The sequence below is a fragment of the Mastigoproctus giganteus genome, chromosome 3 (genome assembly GCF_048544385.1).
Source record: "Mastigoproctus giganteus isolate SK-2022 chromosome 3, ASM4854438v1, whole genome shotgun sequence".
Taxonomy (NCBI): Eukaryota; Metazoa; Arthropoda; class Arachnida; order Uropygi; family Thelyphonidae; genus Mastigoproctus; species Mastigoproctus giganteus.
This window is the reverse complement of record NC_143577.1, coordinates 66,680,244-66,693,655: the sequence shown is the minus strand read 5'-3', so window position 1 is coordinate 66,693,655 and position 13,412 is coordinate 66,680,244. Positions and strand designations below refer to the sequence as shown.

General features: G+C 36.7%; 1 protein-coding gene across 1 annotated transcript in view; it reads right to left on the bottom strand.

Moving 5' to 3' along the window:
• cv-c (RhoGTPase activating protein) overlaps positions 1–13,412 on the bottom strand; it is a 534,147-nt gene that overhangs the window by 366,706 nt on the left and 154,029 nt on the right. The gene's annotated exons all lie outside the window — the stretch shown is intronic.

The following is a 13,412-nucleotide window of genomic DNA, read 5'->3' as shown; positions in this document are numbered from 1 at the left end:
GCAGAGTGTCAAGAAGCCAGGATTTTCATCACCATGACCTTCAATCAGCCTGACGAGCGTGTGAGACATAAAACGAAGTCAGCTGAAAATACAGTATGGCAAGGGTACTCAAGAGCCCTTTATACCCTGAATAAGCTTTAGTCAAAGTTTCCATTGCCATTACAAGCACAGAAAAAATTTCAACCCATTCTACTTCGTGCAATGAGTGAAATACAATATTACATTTAATGTTTTTGTTTCATAAAACAGCACTTTTCCATACCATTGTGGCAACTTCGGGGGATATATATATAGTTCTTTCAAGTTTAATGTAATCCATTAAATCAAGCTTTAACCGCAAGAGGTTGAAATTATTCATGACGTGAAATAGAGGAATAAAGAAATATTCATGAAATGAAACTGTTCCACAAATTAATTATAAATCACATCAATATGCTGGCCCTTCCAGAACAACTTCACTCCCGGGTCCGCACAATATCAGACAACAGCAAACTTTCTACGTAAAAAGTTGAATCTGGAAGCCATGAGGAACAGCTTTATCTACAAAACAAACAGGATGGCGAATGGACTCGGCATCGACTTATTCTTCAACATAAACGAATTTCAGAGATCTCTTGAAGAAAGTAGGAATAAGATCAGGAAATTGAGCAGCCTTACAGATACCGTTAGCCAAACTGAGAGAAATGGAGACTTGGGAACTATGTTCATCGAAAGTTGCGAAGTTCTGAAGTTCTAATTTATCAACTGTTTTTGTAGACATTCTCTGACCGATTAAAACCAATGGTATTTTCTATATTTTTATATAATATTCCTATGTACAACAATTTTTGTTAGAGTATAAAAGAAGAAGAAAAAAAAACAAAAAAAAACTTCATAACTGTATTTAAATGTAATTTTTATTTGAAAAATTTAATTACGTGTAATAAATATATATTTTATCAGCAATCCTGTTATGTGAACTATATGCAAACAAAAACTTCTTGCCTTATCCTCCAGGCCTCTTCTCAGTAACCTGACTCGCAGTTTCCTTAAAAGAATACAGACCGTTGGATCAAAAATATTATTTATCGCTCTGTGCCAATTAAAGAAAAATGTGTGCGCACAGGAATTTTACTTTAATTATAAGAAGCCAACCAGTATGCGAATACATATCTTTATTTTTCATGAAATTGAAGTCACCAAATTTCCTTACGTACACAGAGAGATCAAATTTTCTCTGCTGCTGCTGACCTCAGCAAATTCGGAAGTTTTTTTGGAGTTCTCTCCCTCACATTGTTTACTTTCAAAGGCTGGATTTATGGTGTTGTGTTTAAGCACAAATCTTTTAATCTGTGACCCAGATCGGCAAGAGCCCCTACGGTTAAAGTGGATCACAATGCTTCCCTGTCTGAAATTGTGTTTTGCTAAGGCGTTATAGAGATTCTAGGGCCTGCTGGAACTGCTACTCTAGATCAGTGCATATATATATCCTGAATTTTACGACAAGGAAATGAATTGCAACAACATAGAAATTTTCCAGTTTTCAGTTAAACTGACTAAACCACATGAAAACTATCACTACGAAATTACACCACATGGGCTGTTTGAAAAGTAAGGCAAGTGTATTTTATTATTAATTTGATAAATATATAAGAAATTAATTAATAATAGTTGTTTATTTTAATAACTATAGAGATATTCGTGAAATGTGTTTGACAACTACAGGGAGAATTGTGAAATGATGTGTTTTATTTCAATTTCTTTAAAAAAACTTCAAAAGTAAAGTTTTACAAAAAAGTTAGGTGAATTATTACAAGTATTACACTGAGGTACGTACAGTGACGTGAAAACAATCACTTTTATATACAAGTAAGTAATTAACTGATGAATAGTTAATTATTTATTTTTTAATTCTATCACAAAAAATGTAAAAAATTCAATTAATTTAAAAAAAAAGAAAACAAGCATGTTACACATTTGCAGGCAAATAACGAAACAAAAATGGCTGACCTACTTGAAACATGGAAAAATGAAGACATGCACAGTTATCTGATTTCTGCACGCCAATAGTCATGTCCAAGAAACAAATCTGCTTTGGTGCAGTGCAATCAGTTCACACATTGCCCTCGGCATACAACAGCAGTTAGAGCGTTACGATAGAAAGTAAGCCCATCCACCATACAGTCTAAATCTTTCTGACTATCACCTTTTCAGACCTTTGATAAAACAATTTGGCACGAAATGATTGCTTATTTATTTATTTATTATTCAATTTATTCCATATGCTTCACCCCTGAACAGCCTTCAGCTAGGAGGGTGCCTATATACATTTGTACATTTTGACTTAGACAGCAAACATAGAAGTCGTACATAAATTACACATATTATTATTATTTCTATTTTATAGAAACAGTTTCTATATAATATTATGAACATTAGTTTCTTTATCCAACAAACATCTAAAGTGAGCAAATATAGCAGATAAAAATATATACAGTGACACGAGCAAAAGGTAGAGACATATAAACACATACGCGTCCTAATGTGTTCATATACAGCCAATACATACACATACAAAACACATAATGATTTAAAACAAATTAATTCTTCAGCAAAGTAGAGTTGATGGATCAGGAAACTTCTACAGTTGTATGTGGTGGTACATGTCCTGTATCTTCTGAGATCTGTACGCTTTCTCATCACAGAACTTGTGGGGATCAATCTTCAGGGTGTTGTACGTTTGGAGGATGTTAGACGGAAAACATCTTCTAAGCATAGTTAAATTCTGTAATAAGCTTCTTAGGGGAATCCATGAACTATTGCAAAGGACGCGGGAAAGCCTAGGACCTGCAACAAGATTATGGACATTTGGAGCGTCAAAGCGATAGGTGAGGAGTTGACAGAGATTACGCAGATTTCCTGTAATGAGCAACTGATTCCAACTGATTCCAAGTCGTTTAACTTAATCGTATTCACGATTAAGTTAAACGACTTGCTGAAAAGTGGTTTAATTGGAATGCTTCTGAATTTTACTAGATATGTGTGACTGCTCAACATAATGGAACGAGTGTTTAAATGCAACATGTCCAAAAGTAATGCAACTACGTGCTTTTGTTTGTGTGTCCTTTCATTGTAATTAAATGTCTTTTCATGTAAAAATCTATTGTCTTACTAACGGATATGGATTGCAATAGATAGGATAAGAGAGAGAGCTTTCGTTTCGTCGCAGTATTCAAAATCCAAAGAGATCTCACAATAATTATCCAGAACATTGCGAAAAAAAAAATCTATGGATACCTTTTAAAGCTAACTTAATCTTCCTGTAAGTTATATTCATCAAAGTTGACATTCTTTTTTTAAAATAGTCCAATTAAATTGGACAGTTTTAAGAAATTGTTCAATTTACGGCCAAAAACTCTCCTCACATCAAGCTCTATCATTATTATTATTGCAGTTTAGTGTGCTTGCTTGCGAAAAACGATTAATTCTCTATTAAGATCATCGGGATCACCTTCGATAATTTTGTAATTGGAGCTGCTGACAAAACATTCCATTCTGCAAAGAAGTTACGTCTAATTTACTGTTCGGGCAAAATTAATGTCACTTAAGTGTTCATAGAATATATGCATGGAATTAAAGACAGAAAACAGTATTAGTGCGAAAATAGAATTTTAAGTGCTTAAAGAAGTTCATCTAGTTGTTTGTAACAAAAAAAAAAAAAAAAAAAAAAACTTGAAATATCTTGCTGTGCAATCAATGCGTTCTTTTGTTCAATGTTTTACTGCGATATTGGGTCTTTATAATCCATAAATACGCAATCTAACGCAGGGAATCTCACAGATGTGAAGAGAGTGTAGTTCTTTAACCACATATAAGCCCATAATAAAAACTATCCAAAATGTGTAGCTGTACCTGATAGTTTCTGATGCTGGAGGAAACACTGAATCCATAATACAGCTCTAATGCGCTGATTTACCCAGACACAACATTCTGAACTCTGAAATAGTTTTCTTAACAGAGCATTGTTAAAAAACAGTAACTCTGGCATAACAGAAATAAATATAATCCGAAAGTCACTCTCTAAATAAGAAAAACAACTCCATCTTCTTGGGAAACAGAACTTGAACTGGATTCAGAAAAAAAGCTTATGACGTCATGTATAATGTCAGCAGGTACGGAAGGAACAAGGAGGTCAATGCATTGCCGGCATGTCCGTTAGAAACACCTTGTCACTTTCACTCGAGACCTCTCCCCCGTCGGGTAGTTTTTTTGAGTTCAGACATGCAGTCTCCAACCAAAGTCTTCCTCCCTCTTCGGAACTCCTCTTGACGGGTTATCTTGGGAAGGAGACAGTGCCCTCCTACACACAGAATCACTTGTTCTTTCTATAGCCCGCATGAACAACAAACGACAACAAAAGTTGATGATGATGGTGGGAAGTGAGGGAACATCTCTTGTATGACCCCTATAGATTTCGTGCTTTGCCTGGAAAATTAAGTATGTCAGCTGGATAGAACATTCCCCTACAATGTACTGACCTACTTGTAATGAAAAGCCGTCTAAAGAAATGTGAAATAATAATAATAAATCAAAGAACTTGGGAAAACCTGCGGATTTTCTTCAGCAGCTTTTTTTTTATGTTTTCTTCACTCATGATTTTAAATGCAGACTTAAAAATACTGGGGTTAAGGGCATACAAAATATGCGGGAAGGTAAAAAAAAAAAAAAGAGCGATATCGAAAGAGAGCAGTTCACACCTGGAATGAAATGCCACTTTTAATAGATGGGAAGGTCAAATGGTGAATCCGCTATATTTGCAGACAGCGCGGACATATCTGATGACAAATTTTGAGTGAGTGGAGGGGAGGGAGGGAAAGAGAGAGAGAGATTTGATAAATTATTTTCACGAAAATTAATGCACCCATGCATTTAATAAATGGTTACTTTTTTTTTCCGGCTTAGCAATAACGTTTAACGCTATTTAGCGCTAGGCGTTTACATTATTAGCCACAGTTCTATTATTTTGCGAGGGAGTTCCTTATAGGAACTAATGCACATTCATTAGTTCCTATAAGGTTTTAGTCCACTTCAAGTTTTAACACAAACTTGAAGAGGACCAACTATTTCTGGTTTTTTGATACTGAACAGCGTAAACCAGCGTTTCCCACACTGGGGTCCGTATATCAGTTCCAGGGGGTCCGCGAAACGTTCAGAAGGTATCCAGTAATGTGTTTATTTTCTTAAAAAATATATCGATAGAATCACAACGAATTTCGTTATAGAACATTACTTATTTTCAATACGATTAGTATATATAATTGTATACATATTTCAAATTATCCGTTCTATGCATAGCAAATTGATGATAAATAGTTATTATTATATATCTGTATAAAAATAAGAATAATGTTGAGTTGTTTCACACAAAAAACTTTGAATTTTCTTTTCAGAAAACCCAGTGTTCACACACACTTTTTTTTTTTTTTTTGGTAGTAGTTGTTGGCGCATAGGCTTCTGTGGCCATAATACACCTCCCAATGTTTTTGCAGTACTTTGATCCAAGCCCGAGGCGAAAATCGAACCCACGACCTTTGGGTTGCCAGGCAGGCACTTTACCCACCTGGCTAGCCCGGTCGGCGTTCACACACACACACACGAATGTACGTGTGGGGCGGGGGGGGGAGGGGTCCGCGAGCATGTTTTAATTTTCGAAGGGGTTCGTAAATCTGAGTAGTTTGGGAACCGCTGTCGTCAATAATACTTCTTCCTTGAGGGAGAAAAGTGGGCAAAATCTTCCAAAAATACCAATTCGCAGTAAGACAGATCGTCAGACTCTCCCATGTGTCAGCGTCTGCTAAGGTCTTAATTGTGACAACAAAAAACTAGTCACACTACAAACTCGTTTGTAATTAAAAAAACAAATCCATGAACACTTTTCCCGCTCATCATTCAGAAATGTCCTTGAAAGATTGAGAGCCCAGTGGCGTCTTGGAATGAACGATTAGAAGTTATTACAAACCTCTTCCATAAACAGGCTCCGAACATCAAGGAAATCTGTCACTGGTGTGCTCCTGAAATTAGAGATTGTTAATGGTATGAAGTACATTAGACGGAGAGCTTAGATTATAGACTAAAAGTCATCTCTCTTGGCTTCCATATTATGACCAGTTAAAGTTGGCAAGAAATTTTTTTTATTAGATTCAGTGTTCATTGTAGTGGCGTATCATCCTGCGGTGCAAATCCACTACTGCCCAGAGCACATGGGGGGGGGGGAGGCTAATAGGAAAAGAGAGAGTAACTTAAAAAATAAAGTGCGGCTCCCAAACCAACGCCGCTCGTTCGCTGGTCCCCCCCCCCCAACACAGCCTTGAATTGATAAGGGAACACCGCGAAGGGAGTGAGTTGTGTTACAACTCCCTTTGTCGGCAAACTGAACTTGCAATAAGTGTATGAGTAACCACAAAAATTAATACATGTATTTGCTGTTTTAGTTACAGTATTTCCAACACGAAGTTTCACGCGAACGCACACACACGTCCTTTCTAACAATTTGTCGATTCATCACTTCGTACTAGCTTACAGAGTTGGGGATTTATAATCTCGGAGACTATAGAAATTATTAAAAGCTCTTTCAATTGGGGCTGTATTTAGGCAATCTCAGGAAAAGCGAAAAGGATTTTTACTCGACTAGTTATTCCGGTTTTCAGCCTGTATAGCATGAAAACTGGCCGGCAAACACACATTGGGCCGACATAACACACGACTAACACCACATGAGATGGTACACTACGGCTAAAGTAATCAATGTGCTCAAAAGAACTAAAACTAGTGAAGAGGGTGACGGCGAACCAGGCAGATTTCTCAGGTGCAAGGTTAAAAGGGTCGAACGAGTCGTGATACTATTATTAACTCTCATATAGTCAGGTGGAGGACAAGACCGTAATGAACTACTAATTGCGATAGAATACTCTGAAAAATCATTCTTTTACGATTCCAGACTTATTAAGTTAGCTCATAACCATGCTTTTAAGAATATGCTTTAAGAAGCTATAAAACCATTGAAAACCGACAGCATAAATTTTACTTATTAAAATCTCTAAATTTTAAGTTTTTCAAATATAAAACTACGCTCCCTCCGTGTATTTCTCCTAATGGAAAGTAATGGTTACTTTCAGAGATCACATGATAGGCAGAGGGTAATACCAATTAAAGATAGGTTATAATGCTATGCACATTCAGTGTGGAGTAAAACTGTAACGAGAAAAGGACCACGAACGGAAGCGAGAAAAATGAAACGTGAAAAGGACCCAGTTCCTTCACAATAGGAGTGGTAATTGAGTTGTCATACAGCGAGAATGTCCAATCGCGGAATACCTGAAAGAATAGGGGACACTCTCAAAACCAAAGGTTGGAAATATCGTATGCTAATAAAAAACAGAAGATAACACAACCATCCATCCCAAGCCAAGCGGACTACCGCTAATGACGTAAAGAGCATGTCGCCAGTTGAACCAGACAACGGGAACCAGAGGGAATTGCCAAGGAATCCTTAATGGGTTCTTTAGAGACAGCTGACCACCTATCTTGGCACAGGGAAGGAAATCAGTGGCTGAATCACACTTGAACCGAAACGAAATAGAATAAGCTCTAACAGCCCGAATGCTCTAATAGAGACCGGATTACCATGTGAAATACTTGAAGGGCCTGAATGTCCAGACTGCTCACGAGGCTTCAAGAGTGAATGCCACTGTTTGTTTGACATGCTCTAGTGCAGGGGTGGCCAACAATTCGATCGCGATCTACCAATCGATCGCAGCTTTAATTTCGGTCGATCACGACGAATTTTAAATATAGATAAAAAATAGATTAGTCAAAATCTAAATTATTATTATTATGCGCCTCCACTGCATACGCTTATTACAAATCCGTTGAACCGCTTGACCACTCTTGTCGCCGCGCAGCCGCTAGGCTTGTCTAGTGAAAATTCACGCACTTACGTTGAGGAGAGCATAGCGTATGTGTCGAATTCTTATTAGGCTTACTTAATATTAATAACTGGACAGTACTTATATGTTAATTTAATACCCTTTGATTTAAAATGAATACTAAGAAAAAGGGTAAAACGTATCATTTTCATCAGAGTTCAACTAGAATTCTTTTTTGTAATGATAAAAAAAAAAAAAAAAAAAAAAATGTTATTTGATTTGCAATGCTTCCATGGCTATACCCAAAAAAATGAAATTTAGAAAGGCACTTCAAAGCGCTCCATTGTAAACGCCAATCGCATTTTTAGCCTAATAGTGACCTTAGAAAAAATAAATTAAAAGAATTTAAATCCAGATTATTCGCACAACAAAATTTCTTCGTGACACCTAATTTACAATCTAAAATGAGTCATTATTTAAAGTGTCATTTCTTGCAAAAAAAGTGCAAACCATTTTCTGATGGTCAATTCATCAAAAACGCATTTTTAGAAATAACAGATTCTCTTTTTGAAAACTTTAAGAACAAAAATGGAATTAAAAGTGCCCTTCAAGATCTGCAATCATCTTGAAATACTGTGATGCGACGCATCGAAAAAATGAGTAAACATTTGAGCGAACAATTGCGTGCTCATATTGCTAATTGTGTGTCATTTTCTTTACAACAGATGTCAGTGATATAGCTCAATTGCTCGTTGTTATTTGGACAGTATGGTTTTCGATGATTCTGCCACTAGAGAAGAACTGCTGGTTATGGTTTCGTTAAAAGAAAGAACTAGAGGTCTTGATATATTTAACGCATTCAAAAATTTTATTGAAAAAATTAAATTACCACTACTTAAGCTCGTATCAATAACAACAGATGGAGCTAAAGCAATGACAGGGCATCTTAATGGATTCATCGCATTGTGCCAAAAGGATGATGAATTCCCAGATTTTTTGAGTTACCACTGTATCATCCACCAACAAGTGTTAGCCAGCAAAAGATTAAATACTAAAAGTGTTATGGACATCACTTTCGAAATAGTGAATTCCATCAGAGGACAATCTCTTTAAAGGAGACTTTTCAAAATGCAACTCGATGAAAAAGAACCAGATCTGATATTACACACAGATGTGAGTTGGCTGAGTCGGAGTAAGTTTCTACAGAGATTTCGAAATTTGCTGAATGAAATTAAAAAATTTGTTGATCAAAGCGGAGATGATTATCAGCAGCTACAAGATACAGAGTGGTTGTGTGATCTGGCTTTTTTGGCAGATTTTACCAGTAAATTAAGTGATCTGTATTTGGAATTTGGAATTACAAGGAAAAAATAAAAATGTGGGTAACATGATTAGTATTTCTGCATATAAATATCAATGTTCAATGTATTTCTGCATATAAATATCAATTTTTGGCAATGGCTAAGGATCTCAAAGGAAAAAAATATCAACCATTTTGTAAATATGCAAGATCATTTGCAAAAATGTCCTGTTTTTGAATTTAATAGTGAGAAATATGTTTCTGAAATTGAGAAAGTTGTGGATGATTTTGAAACCAGATTCAGTGATTTTAAAACAATTGAAAACATTGTTCAATATATTTCTTGTTCATTTAAGGTCGACTAAGATAAGAAACAAATTGCAGAAAAAATCGCTGAGATTTTTCACACGGAGAAAATATTACTTGAAAATGAAATTAATACATTGCGAAACGATATCTTCCTAAAAGCCAGGTCATCAAAAAAAGACTTTTGAAAATGTTTGCCGAGAAAAGTACTGTAAAAAAAATGCAGTGAATTTTTAAATTTCTGTTTTGATTCCACATATCTATGTGAATCGGCCTTTTCGTATTTGAAACAAAAAAAAAAAAAAAAAAAAAAACGAAGAATCGCTCTACTCTTAAGGACTTGCATACAGAAGATTTTTTACGGTTGGCATTATCACAATATATCCCCGATTTTGAAAGCTTGGCAGATGACATTAAGACACAAACTTCACATAAATTAAAAATTTAAATAAGAATTCTGAATTGTATTTAATTTTAAAATTTATAAAAAATCTTTTTCAATGTGCTGATTAACCTTTTTAACCATGTGCAATGAACTTCTTGAGATGGTAGATCGCGGCACATTTTGAAGAAAAAAAGTCGATTGCATCACAAATTAAGTTGGCCACCCATGCTCTAGTGGAACAGTGAGAACAACTGAAGCATACTCGAATGGCTCCAATGTTTTTTCGGCAAAAGATACTGGCCACATTTGAAGAAGAAACGTTCGGAATGCACATTCGTGTTCGGCTTGTTCGCGTTCAAGCACATACGCACCTTAATGTGTAGTTATGAATCAAGCTACACAAGTCCAGGCATCAGGTGGCCAAAGAACGGTTTCACCTGGCTTTTACTGCACCAATAGTGAAGTTCGGAAGGCCTGTTTTACATAGCTTAGATTTGATCCACCACTTACAGCCTGTTTTAAGCAGTTCACATTTGGACCACCCGTTGTCATCGATGAAACGATGGATGTATCTGTCCATTGTAAAATTATGAACAATTCTGCCTTATCTGCATTGTGTCAATTCTTTGGAGAGCGAGGCGTAGAGAATAACAGTAGACTTTCAGAATAACGGCACCTTCGTGGATTCATGATGCCGTTATTTCGATTTTTCCGTTATCTAGAAAGTTTTATTTTTAATATATTTAATGGAGTAATAATGAGGCTAAATAAGAAATAGAGATATTAAGAACCCAATTTTATTAACTGCACATAAAAACAAACATGTTGACGATCCAGTGTTATATTCTGCAATGAATACACTCCTACTTACGCCAGTTCTATTTTCTATTATTATATCAAGTTTGTCACTAAGCTTTAATTTTCTTAATTATTCTTCTTTTCTTCTCTGCATGAGGTTTATTAACTTTAGAAGACATAGTGAGGGGTTTTTAATTTAAAATAAATGTAAAACAGCGGTATAATCTGTGATATCAGTATAAATTCACTTTCAAAATGGCGAATTTAAACAAAAAAAAAAAAAAAAAAAAGTAATCACGTGACTTGCCGGTTTTTTGTTTTTTTTTTTTTTTTTTCCCGGCACTGCAAGACATCTGATCTCAATGTTCCGTTATCTGGGGTGCCGTTATTTCGAAAGTCTACTGTAGTATACTGTTATACTATACAATGAGAGTTAACTTGCCGTTTCCAGTGCAGAGCTCAACATCTAAATCCAAACGCTTTTGGGATTTTCTGGAAACAACTGAGAGCAAGAATAAGTTCTGTTCAAAAAAAAAAGTAGAACCAGCAGCAATCTTAAAAGAGGAACGGAACAAGGTTCCAGTTCCACATATCAAAAACTTGTAGAAATTGTTTCCCTAATGTCATTCAAGTCCCTGAGTACCATCAATATTACAAATTCCTTTCTGCTAACCAGATGTGTTTTCATATAGTGCCCGTGTGTACGTTTGAGGATAGGGTATATTAAAACCTATAAGTTAAAAGACGGTGACACACAAATCTTGATTCCAAGCACATAATACGCTGATACGCGGTCTGCGGTCTGTGTTCTGCCGTCTTCAGTCTAAAACATAGTCCTTCATTTCTGCTTCGTTTCAGTCAATTGCATCTCCCACCGCATGACGCAACAATACATCAATCACTGCGTACTCGCAACACTTGTGTGTGTATGTTGCTTCCGTCTTTGTCTGCTTTCTGTAACTGACATCTGGTGGTTGGTCTTTAGAAAAGAGTGCCTCTCCGAAACACACTTGTGTGGTCTACCTCCTGCAAGGCATACACATTGACCTCTGGGTTGCTTTAGTGGAGGCAATCGCGTCAGGTGAGATGGAATGTTGTTACCCGCTGCAAAACTGATCCTTAGTAAACTGCCACAGCCAAGGTACAATGGAAAAGGAAGCGCCATCTATCAGCTGATGTTTAATGATTGCGATGCTCTGCACAGTGAGGGTGGGCTAAGAGTGCAACGCTGATGCTTTTGACATCTTAATGGCGACTTTTACATTTTTGGATATGTCTACCGCTTCGTAAAAGCTGTCGGCTTTTCTCATGGTCTAATGGTAGAACTGCTCAAAGAGTACTTACTATGACCTACTAGATGTTAACCTACTAGCCTTACCGTATTCATAGGTTACATTCAGAGCAGTGAGGGGCCAACCTGTCTAAAACAAGAAGGCAGTGTAAACTTAGAAGTGGTGATCCAATACATCTAGCGCCATCTTTTGGCCATTTATGATACTATCGAGTAGTGTACAACAAAAAAAAAAAAAAAAAAAGTTTAATTATTCTACGTTGAATTGAGTTTGGTAGTGGCGCAAAAGTAATTCACTTAAAAATGTCTATTTGTGTCTGAAAATCGTGTGTGCTATAGAATGTTTTACGTGTTCTACAGGCAGACAACCGTTTCCCCCTCCACCCCGACTCACTGAAATTTGAAGAATTTTCACTTTTGGGTAGTGTGTGTGTGTTTACACTGCATTTTCAAAATGAACAGTGCGCTCAGAAAGCTGTCAATTATAAATATTCGACACCGCTGCACAAACAGCTGGCCATTTGGTTCGGGTCTACTTGCAGCGTGACATGAAGCTTTGTCATCTTTTTTGACTTCCATTCTTTATAAGCAGGGAAATGAAGAGGAAGTGCAAGTACTCATGCATTAATCCAGCTATTGATCCCGTTAACGAAATGCTTCAAAGCCTCTCCAGATAAAATATTTTTCCCACAGCATCTATTGTGCAAGGAAAGGCCAAGGTCCTCTTGCTAATTTTCACTCAGGATGTATAACGTTGGACCCGAACAAGCGGCAATGGAAACACCCACATAGATCAAATTATTTATAGCACGCTCTTTCTGCTGGCTGTTCAATGACGGCAGGATGTAAGCAACTGGTATGGGAATGCAGACTTAGAAATTTCGCTGTTACCTTGCCAAGGGACTACGAACGTACCCCGGCTCTTAACACTACTATGATGTAATGTGACAAATATTTTGCCGTTTTATGCTGTTATTTGGTTTTTAGGAGCATTATCAACTAAGGCCATATTGCTCCGGGGATATGCGGTGGTCATTCCTTGACCTTTCCGCATCCTCCGTATTTGGTGATGACGGGCCCGAACCCCGGTCTAATCAAGAAGCGTGTGCTACGCACTGCTGCTCCTTCGCACCTGGCTATGGAGGTGCCCTGCCGTTTTATTTCAAGCAGGATACTAAGAGGGGATGAATCTCTTTACTGGCCACGAATAAATTACCGTAAAGTAAACGGTTCAAAATCAGGGCTGGAAATATAGGGGGTCGGGGACGCCATAACCCTAGTTCCAAAGTTGTTGCTGTTGATGTTAATGGTACTTTAGTTTATGTTCCTAGAATCATGCAAACAAAGCGTATCTATCTATGAAAACCCATTTCCACTCCCGGTTACAACTATATAGCTGTACTCTCCCAAGATAAGTGTAACTATATA